At 35.6% G+C, this 18,422-nt stretch overlaps 1 long non-coding RNA gene across 1 annotated transcript in view; it reads right to left on the bottom strand.

Moving 5' to 3' along the window:
- Window positions 1-8,062: 8,062 nt before the first annotated feature.
- Window positions 8,063-18,422, bottom strand: part of LOC137629145 (uncharacterized) — a 688,047-nt gene continuing 677,687 nt past the window's right edge. Inside the window, exon 6 of the long non-coding RNA XR_011041455.1 lies at window positions 8,063-8,158. This is a non-coding gene — a long non-coding RNA (uncharacterized lncRNA). The remainder of the gene's footprint in view (window positions 8,159-18,422) is intronic.

The raw sequence follows: 18,422 nt of genomic DNA, 5'->3' as shown, positions 1-18,422 counted from the left end.
GTCTTGTCCCAGAAAATCTTCAGGTGGTTATGAGTAGTTATAACCATGCAATATTCTTTCACCATCATCATCAACAGGCATTGTTAGCCCACTACAGGACAAAGGCCTCAGATATATCCTTCCATAATCGTTTATGGTCTTTCTGTACCAGTCTACACCCGCAACTTTTTTTAGCTCATCAATCCATCGTCTATTTCTTTTTCTTATGTAATACATAAATATATATCACTGAGCCATTTATTTTAATGAACTAATGGGTTGAACACTTAACACTGAGCACGATCATCAATATTGAAGGCTAATTTAGAAAGGTACCATTATTTATGTGGTTATATATTCATGAACTCTTTATTCGGAATATTAATAAAATAATACTACCTGGTTACGAATGAGGGCTAATATTATTAATATCATTATCATCGTCTACCAATAATCATATTAAAATTATGATGATATTCATTATAAAATTCATCAAAATTCAAAATTTCAAGTTTGTTCATTAACGTTAGAGAAAATTTAGATCTGTGACAATAGAGAGCAAGTCTCTCTCTCTCTCTCTCTCTCTCTCTCTCTCTCTCTATAAATATATATATATATATATATATATATATAATATTTCGTTCCTGTTACGCTGAGCTGCAACCACTCGCCAACCATCATCTCTCACAAATGTTCCAAACTGCCATGTCGTAGCTAGGAAAGGGGGTTAGGGTGGGAAGGGTTGAATGTATACGTGTGCGTGTGCATGTCTACCTAAATATTTAGCACTCACTTTGACAGGTCGCGTACATTCGTATAGATGAATCTGTGTGCGCGTGTGTGTGCCCATCTATCTAAATATCTAGCCGTCATTTTTGACGGGTCACGTACACTAGTCATCAAAAAAAAAAAAAAAAAAAAAAAAAAAAAAAAAAAAGTCACCAAAAAATTTCCTAGACAGAAATGACCAGATCAAATGCAGACCTTTATGATAACCCTCCTTTTATTACACTAATTCACGAAACAAACATGTCCAGTGTTCGTGATGCGAATCCCTTAAATCTAATTTCCCGTTTCTAATCATCTTCGTGAATTCAAGGAATAAGATGTCATAGTCAGCCAAGTGACATAGGACATGAATTAGGACATTGGGAGTTTTCACGGACGTCCTGGAAGCCTTGTCATTGTATTCAAAGACAATTGAATTTTCTGGCATATTGAAGATTAAGGGTTAATCAACCTGTGGCACTATATTTTATAGTTATATATACTAAAGAAAAGTGCACGTGCGTGCACAGACACACACATACATATATAATTACATACATACACACACACATAACTATATGTTTACATACACACACACACACACACACACACACATATATATATACATCCCCCCGCTACATGATGAAATGGAAGCATGTGAAGAGGAAATGAACAGTGATATATATACATATATATATATATATATATATATACATATATATAAATATATTTATATAATGCATATATATATAAATATATTTATATAATGCATATATATTTATATATATATTACATATATATGCAAATATATATATATATATATATATATATACACGTTTCCCTGCATTGTTTATCTTACCCATGACATTACATCACAAAATATATCCAATTCTAGTTTCTCAATATCCTTTTCATATTTATGCGTCAGACAGATGAAATGAACTTACTGCCACATTTGTACATCAGATTTTATTCATACACCGATGCTCTAATGGTTTGCATAATAATGACAGTAAAATATACTAGTACAACGTTTGCGAAATTCATATTTGGGTTACGCCTGTTTCATTTTCTATATAGCTTCAGTGCATATTTCACCCTTTAAAATTGCACTGGAGGCAGTTTATTCTTTTATATATATATATATATAGATATATATATAAATAATATATATGTGTGTGTGTATATGTATATATATATACACACACACACACATATATATATATATATATATACGTGTGTATGTATGTGTTGGCATGACAAATATACATCTTTAATAGATACGAAATTGCTGAGTCAGGTGTTTTTCTAGAATTTCTCAATTCAGATGGTGAGAGAGAGAGAGAGAGAGAGAGAGAGAGAGAGAGAGATCACAAACTGTAAATAACATCCAAGTTATAGAAAAGTAAGATGAGCAAACGGATATGAGAGAGAGAGAGAGAGAGAGAGAGAGAGAGAGAGAGAGAGAGAGATTTGAGTTAAATGAAAATCAAAATGAGCAAACGTATATTTAAAAAAAAAAAAAAAGTATGGAAGCAGAGACGAGGTCAATTGTGGCCACAAATCTCAAAACAGAGCTTTCCTTTGTTGTCGATTCGCAGAGAAATTGAGAAGTAATAGGAAAGGCTATTTTTGGGAATGGTTGCCTGATGTGGCCAGGTGGGTTTCAGGTGGTTGTGGAGGCAGGACCAGATGTTGCTTGATGGGACGAGATTCTGGAACTAGGGAAACTTCAATATGGGGCTCCGGAAAAGCTGTGTTTTTTATTGCTAATCCTAACGAAACTTTTAATGAAGATCGCAAATATAATATGAGAGAGAGAGAGAGAGAGAGAGAGAGAGAGAGAGAGAGCACAAACTGTAAATAACATCCAAGTTAATGAAAAGTAAAATGAGCAATCTGATATGAGAGAGAGAGAGAGAGAGAGAGAGAGAGAGAGAGAGCACAAACTGTAAATAACATCCAAGTTAATGAAAAGTAAAATGAGCAATCTGATATGAGAGAGAGAGAGAGAGAGAGAGAGAGAGAGAGACGAGAGAGAGGGGGGGGAGATTTGAGTTAAATGAAAATCAAAATGAGCAAACTGATTAGAAAAAAAACTAAATAGGAAAATAAATCATCAGAAAATACCATTCTGCAAAAAAAAAAAAAAAAAAAAAAAAAAAAGAAGTATGGAAGCAGAGATGAGGTCAATTGTGGCCACAATTCTCAAAACTGAGCTTTCCTTTGTTGTCGAATCCCAGAGAAATTGAGAAGGAATAAGAAAGGCTATTTTTGGGAAGGGTTGCCTGATGTGGCCAGGTGGGGTTCGGGTGGTTGTGGAGGCAGGACCAGAAGCTGCTTGATGGGGCGAAATTCTGGAACTGTAGAAACTTCAAAATGGGCTCCGGATTAGCTTTTTTTTTTTTTTATTCCTGATCCTAAAGAAACTTTTAATGAAGATTGCAAATATCATGAGAGAGAGAGAGAGAGAGAGAGAGAGAGAGAGAGAGAGAGAGTTACAAGGATTCTGGATATCTCAAAAGACTTTTTGGTCCATCCAGGGAGACTCCATTTTCTCTTGGGTAGAGCAATTTTGATTGAACGTTTAGTTTTTATGATCTTGTCTAACTTACTCTTGAAGAGAGAGAGAGAGAGAGAGAGAGAGAGGAGAGAGAGAGAGAGAGAGAGAGAGAATGATTAAACTAACTCCATGTCATTTTTATAACTGCATATCAGCACCTTGATATCAAGCAACGGATAAGAACTCCGAGGAAAACACACTGCAAAAAATCTACGGATTAAATAGTTAAAAAAAATATAAATAACAAAAGTAACGAAGCAGAGTCTCGAGGTCAAAACATGAGTGTGCCAAGGAATCTCCAGCTGAGGTTTTCTTTGATGCTAATTCCCAGAAAAGGAACAGGGACCGGAAAGGCTATTTTGGTGGAGGGTTGCTGGAAGGGTTTTGAGAGAGAAGAAGGGAGGGTGGAGGGGAAAGGAAGCGAGATGAAGGAGAGTAGAGGAGAAGGGAAGGGAAATGAGATGGGGCACAGGGGAAGGGAGATGAAGGTGGGGTAAAGGTGAGATGAGGGGAGATGAGTGGATGGAAGGAGAGGGTAGAGAGGAAGGGAGGTGAGGGTAGAGAGGAAGTGAGGGTAGAGAAGAAGTGAGGGGAAGGTAGGGAGGAAGTGAAGAGAGGGTAGAAGGAAAAGAGGGGAGGTGAGTGAATGTAAAGGGTGTAGAGAGGAAGTGAGGGGAGGGTAGAGAGGAAGTGATGGGAGGTTAGAAAGGAAGTGAGGGGAGGGTAGAGAGGAAGTTAGGAAAGGGTAAAGGGAAAGGAAGGGAGATGAGTGGATGGAAGTGGGGGTTTAGAGGAAGTGAGGGGGTGGTAAAGAGGAAGTGAAGGAAGGGTAGAGAGGAAGTGAGGGAAGGGTAGGGAGGAAGTGAGGGGAGGGTAGAGGGAAACAGAGTAAATAAGGGAGGGTAGAGAAGATTGTGGAAGTAGAGACACCAGATGTTGGCTGACTTCGCAGAGAGATGGGATGGGCCAAGATTTTCTTTCTCAAGAAACGTATCTCTGCTATATTGGCTTCGACAGAGATGGGATTTTAGCTGATGGTCCTACTCAAACTTTTCATGAATGGAGAGAGAGAGAGAGAGAGAGAGAGAGAGAGAGAGAGAGAGAGAGAGAGAGAGAGAGAGAGAGAGAGAGAGAGAGAGAGATATTCTTCAAAAACTTCTAGAGTTTTATTAAGGACCATATGGTAGGTTTGAGCACGACTGATTAGGTGGTAAATCTCATTTTAATAATGGCTAGAGGAGCACTCAGTAGAGTGCAGACCTCCGCCGCGTTAGCTTATTTCTCGACCTTAACCTTAACATGTATTAATTGGCGTGGATTTTCATACACTCAAATATGAACAATGTTTGAAGTGACGGTGAGAACAAAGTCCAGACTTATGGTTATTACGTGAATTGGACATTTTGTTTGACCGTGACCTTGACCTTTGATATTGTCCTTCCAAAATCTAATCATTTTCAGCTTCTTACATAATAGTTAATCCCTGCAGGTTTCATTACTCTGTGAATAAAATTGTGGCCTGGAAGCTGTTCACTAACAAACACACGAACAGGGGCGGAAACGTAACCTTCTACAAAGGTAATAACACTTACTATATGTTTTAAGGTTTAATGACAGAATTTGAGTCATGTAACCCATCTTTGGGCTGGGGTGCAACTGGTGGAAAATTCCCGTATTCTATTATTATCATTATCATAAGCTAAGCTATAACCCTCGTTGGAAAAGCAGCACGCTATAAGCCCAAGGGTTCCAACAGGGAAAAATAGCCCAGTGAGGAGAGGAAATAAATAAACTACAAGAGAAGTAATGAACACTCAAAATAAAATATTTCAAGAACAGTAACAATATTAAATTAGATCCTTCATATATAAACTATAAAAACTTTTTAAAAAATCAATCAAGAGGGAGAGAAACAAGTTAGAATAGTGTGCCCAAGTGTACCCTCAAGCATGAGAACTCTATCCCAGCTTACTATACCTAAGGAGTCTCTTCTACCCTTATCAAGAGGAAAATAGCCACTGAACAATTACATGGTAGTAGTTAAACCCCTGAGCAAAGAAGTATGCGTTTTTGGACAGTAAGGTGGAAGAAAAATAAGCGAAAATGATTATAGCAAAAGCTAGCAAGTGGCGCAACCAAAGGCCAATGGGACATCAATACCAAATAAGTTATTTTCAATTATTCTTGCTCATGGGATGCTAATAATGGCTTAATTGACTGTTTATTTTATCGTATTATATCTCCCTTGGTCAGGTTGTCAATATCAAAACATTTTTAGCATCTCTTAAAAAACTTTACTAAATCTGTTTTTGTGAATGACAAAAATTTATTCATACGATTATAATCATATTGAGAGCCATACACAATGAAAACGTAGCTATGTAACAATTGTCTACCGAGGACAAATTTCTATTTTTTAATATTTACATATATAGAAAATTAATTGTCCAAAACCAAAAACTAATTCAAGACCCTGATCACAACCACCTGACGTGTCTTTGCAGACACTGTGCTTCTTATATACAAATCAAACCGTTTCCTACATGCGACGTCTTTGAACCACATGAGGAGAAAGGAAAAACCTCAGATTAAACGCCAGGAAAATGAGACGAGGAGTCATCAGTGATACCGTAATAGCTGCTTTGAGAGGACATCTTGACCTGACCTTATTCAGGTCACTCTGATTAGAATGAATCTGACACGAATGCCACAAAAATGTTGGGTGGGATATCATGCCAAGGAAGGGATGTTATCATTATGATGCTGAGAATGTAGGCTAAAGGTCATATTTTAAATGCAGTTCTTCTTGGTAGCCGAATTTTTTTATTATTTAGTATAGAGACTCAGAATGCTAATACCATATATAACAAGAAATCAGGAATTAAATTAGAAGTAAGATTTAAGATACAAAAAGTCTTTCAATGTTTCTTCGTAAAAGAATTAGATATGGATAAATATAAGGCAAAAATTGAATAATTTAGTCAGATGAAATTAGAATTGTCAACATCAAATTATCCAAAAATTCTCATTTTACGTTGATGTTTTTATTTTCTAATACAACTTTAAAACTAGAGGGACACATTAAGCAGTCTTATTTTTCTCGTAATTCCACATGAATCTCTCCGTGGGTCATAAACCATATCTCTATCATGTTCGTTGAAATTGCTTTAGTAGCTTTTGTATAACGTTTTTCAGAAAAAAGAAAAAAAAAGAAGAACAATTTTGCCAATTACTTATTACAATCATTTTCAAAATATTACTGCGTAGTTGTATTTTGATGTACTTAATCCTAAATGTTACAGTTTCACCTTTGGGTAATATCCAATATGACTACCAAATTTGGTCTAAATCAGTACTGTAGTTTTTGTGTAAAGCTCATCACAAACAAACACAGGGTTGATTATATCCTTAACAGAATCTTCGATTTTGGCGAAAGCAAAAATCGGATTTTTCTGTAATACATAACGGAAAATCTCAAGTAGATGAAAATATATGAATCGTAAAAGACTATCCGAGAGAAAGTAATAGATATCAAGTATTGGTTAGCCATGTCAGTTAAACGAAACCTCTCTTCCGCAATTCTGATTTCTACAAGAATATCAAGCAGAACGCTAGCTGTATCGTGTTGTATTGTGTGTCCGTAACGGGAAGTTTTTTTTAATCATACAAAATACACATGATAAAGAAATTATTCTCTATTTAGCACCAAACAAATACATGGAACGTTACAGTTCTTCTAATTATTTTTACTATTATCATTATTATTATTTTTTTTTTTTTTTGCATGAAGGAAGCATTGCACGTGAATAATTACTGCGCTACAGAATGTTAATGTGCCTTTCCACACTGTTATTGAAAATGAAAGAATCAAGTTCGACCTTTCAAACAGAAGTCACGGCAATATTTCAAATGTGGATATCTAAAGTTTGCAAATATTCGACATTTAAAACAATATTATGAAATGAAGCAGTTGTGGAAATACTAAGACGAAACATCAGTACTTAAAGCAAGAGCAGGTTCTGATGAATCTATAAATTCAGTTATTTTTATTACTATTACTAGCTAAGCTACTTCCCTAGTTAGAAAAGCGGGATGCTTTAAGCCCAAGGGTTCCTTCAAGGAAAAATAGCACAGTGACAAAAGGGAATATGGGAATAAATAGACTATATGAAAAGAAATCAATAATCGAAATAAAATACTTTAAGAACAGTAACAACATTAAAACAGTCGACATGAAAATAGTCCACTGAATGCCCATAAATTTAGGGATCAGAGATAAATTGCTATCAATTTAGGAGCTAGAAATATACCCATTGAACCACAACTCACAACCCCCTCCGACCAATAAAAGAAAGAAATAAAAGACAAAACGGCTACTTCAACCAACGACAATAGCGGACCGGTGAATGAACCACAAGATTACCGGGTTTACGATTGTTTCTAACTCCCAATCGAAATATTCTTTCAGGTAAGGTGATGGCCTACACCCTTGTATGAACAACTCTGTATTATTGTCCTAAAATCAAATAAACGAACTTTAGAAGTTACTAAATCCAGCTATGAGCGATAAGTGACAAGCAATATTATTGTTTGAGTGTTCATTCTGCGTGGCTTGAACCTCAATTTAAAACATAAATAAATAGAAAAAATACACAATGGCATTACAAAAAAAAAAAAATAATAATAATAATAATAAAAAAAAAGTAAAAAAAAAAAAAAAAAATACAATAAAATAAAATTTCGATTACTTACATTGGAAGTTGAGTCCGACCTCTCGGCACGGAGTGGTCCAAATTAATTTTGAGGTTCAGGAATGTGATTCACTTGAAAAAAATCCTCAAACTGAACCTGTAAATTAAATGAATACTTTAGGTTCAAGTAACAAAATGAATACATTAGGTTCACAGTAAATAATGAATACTTCAGATTAAAAGTATACGATGAATACTTTAGGTTCAAAGTAACAAAATTAATACGTTAGGTTCAAAGTAAATAATGAATGCGTTCAAAGTAACAAAATGAATACTTTAGGTTCAAAGTAAATAATGAATACTTTAGGTAAAAGTAACAAAATGAATACTTCAGGTTCCAAGTAAATAATGAATACTTTATGTTCAAAGTAACAAAATTAATATTTTAAGTTCAAAGTAAATAATGAATAATTTATGTTCAAAGTAACAAAATGAATATTTTAGGTTCAAAGTAAATAATGAATACATTAGGTCTAAAGTAATAAAATGAATACTTTAGGTTCAAAGTAACAAAATTAACCCCCTGACAAAGTTTATGTTAACAATGTAAGAAATTCTGGTGTCATTATTTGAGTTTCCTTGTGTACTGAATATATATTATTATTATTACTACTAGCCAAGCTACAACCCTAGTTGGAAAAGCTAGATGGTATAAGCCCAAGGGCTCCAACAGGGATAAATAGCCCAGTGAGGAAAGGAAATAAGCAATAATATACACTTCTATTAGGCTGACAGCTTCTTGCACCACCAAATAGTACTGTACTGTACATATTTTTACCAACTTTAACCTCTATAGGCTAAAAAAAATATAATGTAATACATTTTAGATATTTTCCTCATTCCTATAATACTGTATACGATGTTAAGTAGTAAAAAATAGTAATGATAAATAATTCAAAACTTTCACAAGATTTGCTTAAAGTAGAAAAAAAATTAGTGGTATTGATTTACGTAGACTATATATATATATATATATATATATATATATATATATATATATATATATATATATATATATATATATATATATATATATATATAGGAAATGATAACTTGCATAAGGATAATGATTTTTAATTTATCTCGTGACCTTTATAGGTCAAGCACTAAGAATAATTTTTCTTAATTACCAAACTTCAACATTGTTTAAGGAATCCTATAATGGCTACATCCCACTTGTAATTTCCAACATATTTACACATTCAATCTTGTAATATTTTTTCACTTATACTGTATATCAAACTTAAATCATCATACAATCATCTTGCATTCAATTCCCTCTACAAACTAATCACAAGGCTACAATGTGTGTGTAGCCAACTCTAGTCGTTTGCTAGAATCATGAGTCTAGCTCTAAAGACATGTAGTTCAGCTCCACTCCTACATGTACCAGTCGTATCCCTTGTCGGTTCCCAAATATTCTATCCATTTGCTTAACTTGATATTATTAGATTAAGAAATTAATGAGCAATTACAACGTTATTTCTAAACTTCGATACAGTACAAAACAAGGTAAATTACAGTCGGTATCAGTTAGAAAATAATATATTAACAATTATGGATTCACGTCCAAGAAGAAATAAAATTGTTCATAAAATTCTCCTGAATACGAGGGTCCTTTCAAATAAAGTAAGTTTGAAACGACATTTCAAGAACCAAAACGGTTTGTAAAAATGCCCGATGCAACCGTAACCGTTAATTATTTAATCCTGGTCGGCGAGACAGAGCTACAGAAGTTTGGTAGACAATTTTTCTCTCAAAAATATGCCATAACATTTCCCTTCATTAATTGTCAAAAGCATATCATAACAATACAATAATTTGCACGTGGAAAGGTATAATCTTTCATGTATGGCCTTATAGTACGAAAATGAATTAACACATGAATATGGCATTACGAAACGCGCTTGATATTTATGTATTTGGGCGGGAAATTCTGATCCCAGTCTATAGCATCCTATTTTCCAACAAGGGTTGCAGCTTAGCTAGCAATAATAATAATAACAATAATAATAATAATAATAATAATAATAATAATAATAATAATAATGTTTAAACCTAGTAATAGATCAAAGTTATATTTAGCTTTGCTTTTAAAAATTATGGTAACGATACTAACAGCGGCGATATATTTATATGATGCATTTCCTCCTTCTACGTAAATAAACATGATAATGGCAACTCTCTATTATCATTATTACTACTACATGCTAAGCTACAATCCTAGTTGGAAAAGCGGGATGCTATAGGTCCAGAGACTCCAACAAAGAAAATAGCTCAGTGAGGAAAGGAAATCAGTAAATGAACTACAAGAGAAGTAATGGACAATATATAATACTTTAATAACAGTAACATTAAAACAGATCTTTGATATATAGACTATAAAACTTCGAAAAAAAAACTTTCCTTTCACGTAAATTACCTTGCAATTGAAATACCCCAAAAAATTTGATATACAAATTTTCCACAAAAGCAAAAAAAAAAAAAAAAAATACACTTGAGTTTGTTCCTGAAGCATAGAGGCATATGGAAACACCAAATAACAATGTTAGCTACATTTTGGCATATAATAAATTACGTAACAATAACTAAGATAATCATGATTTTTAATCATAGCATCGCCACTCTACTGAAATAATTATTTCTGATTTATTAATATATGAGAAAATTATCTACAGCTATAAGATCCAAAGAAAATTTATCTCTAAAACTCTCGTACGTTAAGTAAAAAAAAAAACGAACTTGGTTGGTATGTAGATTTGTTAACAAATCCCCTATATCATCCTAGGTTTCGCACTCTCGAAAAATTGTATAGAATTAAGTTGCTTAACTCCAAAAGGACTTTCCTAACCGATCATTCTATATCATATCGTAACGTTCATAAGACTAAACTTTCGTTAGATCGTGGTCTAGTGAAAATATTGTCTTCAAACTGCACAGTTCGGTTCATGTAACATTGCCAATGTTCGCCAGCCTAAGATGTACATGCATAGTATTTTAAAATGTTGCTATATGAACGGAAATACCCGTTTTCCGTGTTACATTTGGTTTCATGACAAGTGCATTAGTTACCAAAAAAAAAAAAAAAAAAAAAAAAAAAACCACACACACTGTCCGTTAGTCCATGACGGTAAGCATAAAATATTACATTAAAAAATGTTAAATCATCACCAATAATGATAGTGCAATACTTTTCGTGTAAACATTACCCAAGATTCCCTCCCACTTGACAAGACAGACACCGGCCGAGATAGCATTTGATGTTCACGGATACTGAGATACTGTAAACTATAGGCCTACCTACTGCCGAGCATTTATAAGCATTCCCGTGGCCACATACAATAAAATACGTCATATGTAAAACTTGTGATATCCTAATTCAATGGCCACTGTCCTTAGCATCATTGTAATGTGATGAAAATATTGGACATTTTGACATAGGCCGAGATTGCATCTGATGCTCACGGAAACTGAGATACTGTAAACTATAGGCCTACCTACTGCCGAGCATTTATAAGCATTCTCGTGGCTACATAAAATACGTCATATATAAAACTTGTGATATCCTAATTCAATGGCCACTGTCCTTCGCATCATTTTAATATGATGTAAATATTGGACATTTTGACATAGGCCGAGATTGCATCTGATGTTCACAAAACTGAGAAGCTGTAAACTATAGGCCTACCTACCGCCAAGCATCTACAATGAGCTTTCTCGTGGCCACACAAAATACGTCATATATAAAACTTGTGATATCCTAATTCAATGACCACTGCCCTTGGCATCATTGTAATGTGATCAAAATATGAGACGTTTTGACATAGACAGTGAAACTACCGCTATCAAGTTCGGTTTGTTACGATACAAAATACCGGATGATTAGAACAATGAATGCTTTGCTTACCTAAAAACGTTAACCATTTGATTCTTGTAGGATTTCTCTGTCTATTTTAGAAATCGTATGCTGCACAACGTGTAACCGACATTCAATTCGAAGAAAATATTTCCAGATGAATTGTCGAGTGTCAATTCATGCTGAGGTGTACCTCCTGTCTGAAATTGGCGCGGAAATTCAGCAGTCTGAGACAGAGTTGCCAGGTTTTCGAAACGAGAAAAGGACAATTTCTAATCAACCGCAGCTTTAAAAGGCCAACTCATTGGTAGAAAAAGGCCAAATATTATAATATTTAAAGCCCAGTCTATTTTGCATATTACTAAAGGCAAACCAATTTCAATAAGGCCAAATTTGAGGGTTTTTTTGGCCTGGAAAAAGGCCAACTTGGCAACTCTATCTGAGAGCGCTCAGCGCCGCCCTAGCGGCAGCACATCAAACTACAATAAGTGGTTAGCACAAAAGGCCACAAATGTTCTCTGCCTCTTCTTATATTGCTCTTATAATACAATTTGACGCCACTGTCGTATTAACGATAATTTGATGTACGAGTACAGCTACGAAAATTTTAGAATATATTTAATATTAACTACATACATTTATAATGTGTTGAGTGGTTTCAGCAATAGATGACATGGCTCAACTTCGGCTCACCGAAAATGTATCATTTGTCCTACCAAGTTTTAAACATCAATTTACAGTTGTAAAATCGTTGCTAAACCCAGTTATGTAATATAAGTGCTTGTATATACAGTGTAACAGATGGGCTTAGTAAAGAAATATGGTTTGTTTTTTTATAGTTTTGATACGAAAACAACACAATCGGAAAGTTATGTTGCGAACGGACCCAGTTTTATGCCTAGATGAATGATACAAAACTGCGATTTAAAGACAAAGTTCGTTTGATCTTCTCCTTTGGCTATTGCCAGGCACGAATATTTGTAGGCCTACTGCCATTGCTTCGACAAGTTTTTAGTTTTCTGTTACTTTAAACTGAAGATGGAAATGTCCACAGAAGGCTTTACCAACAGGCATGTTTTTTTTTTTTTAATTTTTTAACACAAATCTGAACTCTCTCTCTCTCTCTCTCTCTCTCTCTCTCTCTCTCTCTCTCTCTCTCTCTCTCTCTCTCTCTCTCAACAATTATGCGTGCTCTTTTATTCAATTATAGCTTCATAATGCACTTTTAGCCTACACATAATCATGCTCCCTTCACAAACAGTTTGATGACTTGGAAAAGTTTGCAGTAAACACAAAACATGTTTAATAGCATTTACTATTCAAAAGTTACCACATTTCAGTCTCCACCTCCGTAACCATTGCTGGCATATCGCCATTCGACTATGAACTATACGTTGTATCAAAACTTATAATTTTCATACTTATTCAACTTAAAACTAATAATTATCAGTTCAAAAATAATATTACGTTGTGTTTGGTGGAATAAAATTAAATTCACTATACATAATCTGGGTAATTCATTTCGAGAGTTATACACAAAAGTTATAACTCACAATATAGAACCTTAACAATGCCAAATGAAACAAGTGCTAGGAAGAACATGGGAGGGAAAGCTAGACTCACTTGCAGGGCATCGACAAAACTGTCGGAACAACTTTCCGGTAAACAAATATTACGAAAAAAAAAAAAAAGATTGGGTTAGGGTTAAAAGTGAATGCATATTCTAGTTTCATTTATATAATCAAATATTAAAAGAAAAAAACGTAAAAATAAACCTTTTGAATACAAGATTTACATGAAATGTGACCAAATATCTTCAGTATTTAATTAGTTTAATTATTAGAGCATGTTAAAATCAGACTTCCAAACCTTCAAACAGAAGGTATACCTGAAGGTTTAATAAAAACCTTCAGGTATTACTTCTCCAAGAATTAGACCTACCCCACTGTGGAAAACTGGCCCCCCTATGGAGAGCATACCACCAACAGTGGAAAATAGTCCCCCACTGTGAAAACCAGTCCCCCACTATGGGAAGAGGTTTCCCAATACAGAAAGCAGTCCCCTACAGTGAAAAGCAGACCCCCAACTGTGGAAAGTAGTTTCCAACTATAGAAAGCAGTCCCCACTGTGGAAAGAAATCCCCAAGGCCCCCACTGTAGAAAGCAGTTTCCCACAGTGGAAAGCAGTCCCCCATAGTGGAAAGCAGTTTCCTACTATAGAAAGCAGTCACCACTTTAGAAAGAAAGCCCCTACTGTGGAAAGCACACCCTCACAGTGGAAAGCAGACCCCACTGTGGACAGCAAACCACTGACTGGGGAAAGCAGTTTCCAACAATGGAAAGCAGCATTGAGCTGTAGAAAGCAGTCCCAACAATGGAAAGTAACTTCCCACAGTGGAAAGCAACCCCAACTGTGGAAAGTAGTCCCCACCGTGGAAAGCACACCCCAACTATGGAAAGTAGTTTTCCACTATAGAAAGCTGTTCCCACTGTGGAAAACAGTGGAAAGAAGGCACCCACAGTGGAATTTAGTCCACAACCGTGGAAAGCACACCACAACTGTGGAAAGTAGTTCCCACTATATGAAGCAGTCCCAACTGTGGAAAGAAGGCCCCCACTGTGGAAGAATGCCACACTCCTGAAAGCAGTCCCCCACAGTGAAAGCAATCCCCCAGGGTGGAAAGCAGACCCCAACTATGGAAAGCAGTTTCCTACCATAGAAAGCAGTCCCCCACAGTGAAAGCAATCCCCCAGGGTGGAAAGCAGACCCCAACTATGGAAAGCAGTTTCCTACCATAGAAAGCAGTCCCCACTGTGGAAAGAAGGGCCCGCAGTGGAAAGAAGTTTGCCACTATGGAAGCAGTCCCCCACTGTGGAAAGCAGTCCCTCACTGTACAAAGAAGTCCCCCACTATAGAAAGTGGTTACCCACTGAAGAAAGCAGTCCCCAGAAAACCGACCCCACTGTGGAAAGCAGTTTCCCACAATGGAGAGCAGTCCCCCACTGCAAAAAGCAGTCCCCTGATATAGAAACCAGACACCTCTCTATGGAAAGCAGAACCCCACTGTGGAAAACTGTAACACCACAGTGGAAAGGAGCTTCCCACAGTAAAAGGCAGTTCCCCACTGTTGAAAGCAGTCGATCACTGTGGAAAGCAGTTCCAAACTGTAGAAAACAGTCCTCCCATTATGGAAAGCAGTCCCTCACTATGGAAAGCATCCCCGCTGTGGAAAGTAGTCCCTCACTATAGAAAGCATCACCCACTAGGGAAAGCATCCCCGCTGTGGAAAGTAGTCCCCCACTATAGAAAGCAATCCCCACCATGGAAAGCATCCCCGCTGTGGAAAGTAGTCCCCCACTATAGAAAGCACCCCCCACTAGGGAAAGCATCCCCGCTGTGGAAAGTAGTCCCCCACAATAGAAAGCACCCCCCACTAGGGAAAGCATCCCCGCTGTGGAAAGTAGTCCCCCATTATAGTAAGCAATCCCCACCATGGAAAGCATCCCCGCTGTGGAAAGTAGTCCCCCACTATAGAAAGCACCCCCAACTAGGGAAAGCATCCCCGCTGTGGAAAGTAGTCCCCCACTATAGAAAGCACCCCCCACTAGGGAAAGCATCCCCGCTGTGGAAAGTAGTCCCCCATTATAGAAAGCAATCCCCACCATGGAAAGCCGTCCCTACCGTGATCTTCCATGATGCTCCAAAATCCGCCCCTTCGAGTTTAATACTACTGTTTCCCTCCATCAATTTGCCCTACTTTTGTTCCCCTAAATCTCAGGGGGAAAACAAGTGAAGTAATTTCATTCTATTTAAAAGAAGCTTATTTCCAATTATCATTCTTTTAAATATCTACCAATTTAATGAATTATCAAGGGGAAGAAAATAATGTTTTCCTACAGAATTTAAAGAAATGAAAGGATTGTATACATTATTAAAAGTACCACCTAACTGTCTAAACATGTAAATGAATAGCCAAAATATTAAAAGTGAATACAGCTTCCATTTTCTTATTATACGAAATAAGTAAATATGTTGATATAAACTAAAAATTTATCAGGGTAGAGTCTGACACGATAGTTTTCTTTAAAACCAGCTATTGACAGGGCACATTATCTATGCCTTTTTTGATACCGTTTTGATGATCTATTTATAGAGTTTTGCCCATTTTATTCACAATCAAAGTGGAATATTCCATAATTTTATTCTATACATTATATTATATTATACATAAAAAAATGTATAACTCTCCTATATTTCAAGATTTGAAAATGACTCTATGATGATGAAAAAAAGCTGGCATGATGCTCTGAGATTTAGGCAGAGGCAAGGGACAACAGCAGCAGCGCCAGCAACAACAACAACAACAACAACAACAACAACAACAAAAATAAGGAAGCTGGATGAAACCCAGAAGCACACACTATAAACCATCAGTCTAATAAGACTGATTAACAAAAAAGAAGATAATATCAACAATCACAATAATAGAGAGGATGCAAAACAAATTATACCAAACGTTAAAAGTAATGAAAAAGATCTAAACACAATACCAAAAGTATAGAAAAAGCATACGACTTAAAAGAATGAAAATATAAACAAACAATCAAGTTAAACGTATAACACTGAAGAGCACCTTCAACTGAAAACCAAATAAGAATAAAAAATCAAGGAAAACAATAATAAAGAGGATGCAAAACATATATTACACGTTATAAAGTAATGAAAATGACCTGAACACAAAACCAAAAGGATAGAAAAAAAGCTTACGAGAAAACAGAATTAAAATATACACAAACAAGTTAAACGTATAACACTGACATCAACTAAAAACCAAATGGAAATAAAAAAAAAAAAAAAAATAAGGAAAAATCTCTCGTCATCATTGCAATCCCCAGTGAGCGACTTTCACTCGCAGCACGCGACATAAACTGCTTTCAAAGCACAAGGATTAATCGTCCAGGCTTTCTCTTGGCTCTCACGGTATTAGAGAGTAGATTTCAACGGATCCGCTTTCTCTGCTGTGACCTTTCACCCCACTGGTGTTGTAGGAGGTTCACATGGGCAAGAGGAAGCAGTAATCTCATTTCTATTGGTTAAAGAGACAGAGTATATTGCTAATGCTTGGCCAGATTCTTTATTTCTATAAGAAAGTGTATTTCATTTGAATTCAAATAGTCATTGCCCTACAATATACATGCTGAGTCACCAGCTCCCACGGCCTGGCCTTTCCTGGTCCTAGCTTGGGTGGAGAGGTGAGCTTGGGCGCTGATATGTATATATCAGTCTCTAGGGTATTGTCACTGCCCTTTGCCTCTGCCATTCATGAGTGAACTTTAAAACTTTGAATTTCTCTCTCTCTCTCTCTCTCTCTCTCTCTCTCTCTCTCTCTCTCTCTCTCTCTCTCTCTCTCTCATCCTTAGGTCGGCTGCAATTCAGTAGCTATATTGCCATTCTCAGGTTAGCTACAGTCTTTATAAAATTGATTTTTTAAATCGTTATACTGTTCGTAAGGAAATCCGCCTCCAATCTCTATTGCTTTGAAGTTATTATTATTATTATTATTATTATTATTATTACTACTACTACTACTACTACTGCTACTGCTACTACTACTACTACTACTACTACTACTACTACTACTACTACTACTAATAATAATAATAATAATAATAATAACAATAATAATAATAATTCCCTCTACATAACATATGCAGCCAATGATCTTCGAAAACCTTGAAAAGGTTAGTAAGTCGAAACTCATAAGACGAACCGTTTGGAAAGTAATTCTCGAGGAAGTTTGAAACATGAAGAGGCAAAGAAATTGTAATAAAAAAAAAGACAAAAAATGTATCTGAAGTGTTAGAACAAAGTACGTCGAGCTAGTTTTTGTGAAAAGAAAGGACGAAAGGAGGAAGATCTACAAAGCAATATTTTTTATAAAGGAAGAGCATTATGTTACGGAAAACAAAACTATGCTCAAGAAAAAAGTTAAATGGCGCTGTTAGTTCATGGGGCTTCGACTCACTGATGATGATTTTTTTTCTAAAGTGTATGGAGTGGACAAAATGTTTGGAAGCCTTCTTCACAGGAGTTTCATCCACGACTCAGCATCATTAATATCCTCTTTTATATGTACTTAATTTTCTCTCTGAAGATTCTCACATTTTCCCCGAAATAATCTCTTGTATCTCCTCACAGTTTTCTATTATGCTACCTTGACATTTCTCTCTAATGCGTACTCAATATTCTCTCTTATATATCCTATTCCCGTTACTTACTTCTAAGAGGACAAATAAAACAAATCAATTAGCCAATCAGCAATTATCTTCCAAGCCTCTACTTGGTATAAAAAGTTGCGGAATTTATCCATGATACAATATTTCTTAGTCTTTAAGCTTCCTCCTTCCAAGGGGTGTGCATCTAACCTCGTTTAAGGGTATACCCCGAAATTATATTATCTTTCCTGAGTTTACTTTATCCAGTAGAGCCATAAGAGAATTTGAAA

This window comes from Palaemon carinicauda, chromosome 37 (assembly GCF_036898095.1).
Source record: "Palaemon carinicauda isolate YSFRI2023 chromosome 37, ASM3689809v2, whole genome shotgun sequence".
NCBI classification, from domain to species: Eukaryota; Metazoa; Arthropoda; class Malacostraca; order Decapoda; family Palaemonidae; genus Palaemon; species Palaemon carinicauda.
This window is presented reverse-complemented; position numbering and strand designations above follow the sequence as displayed.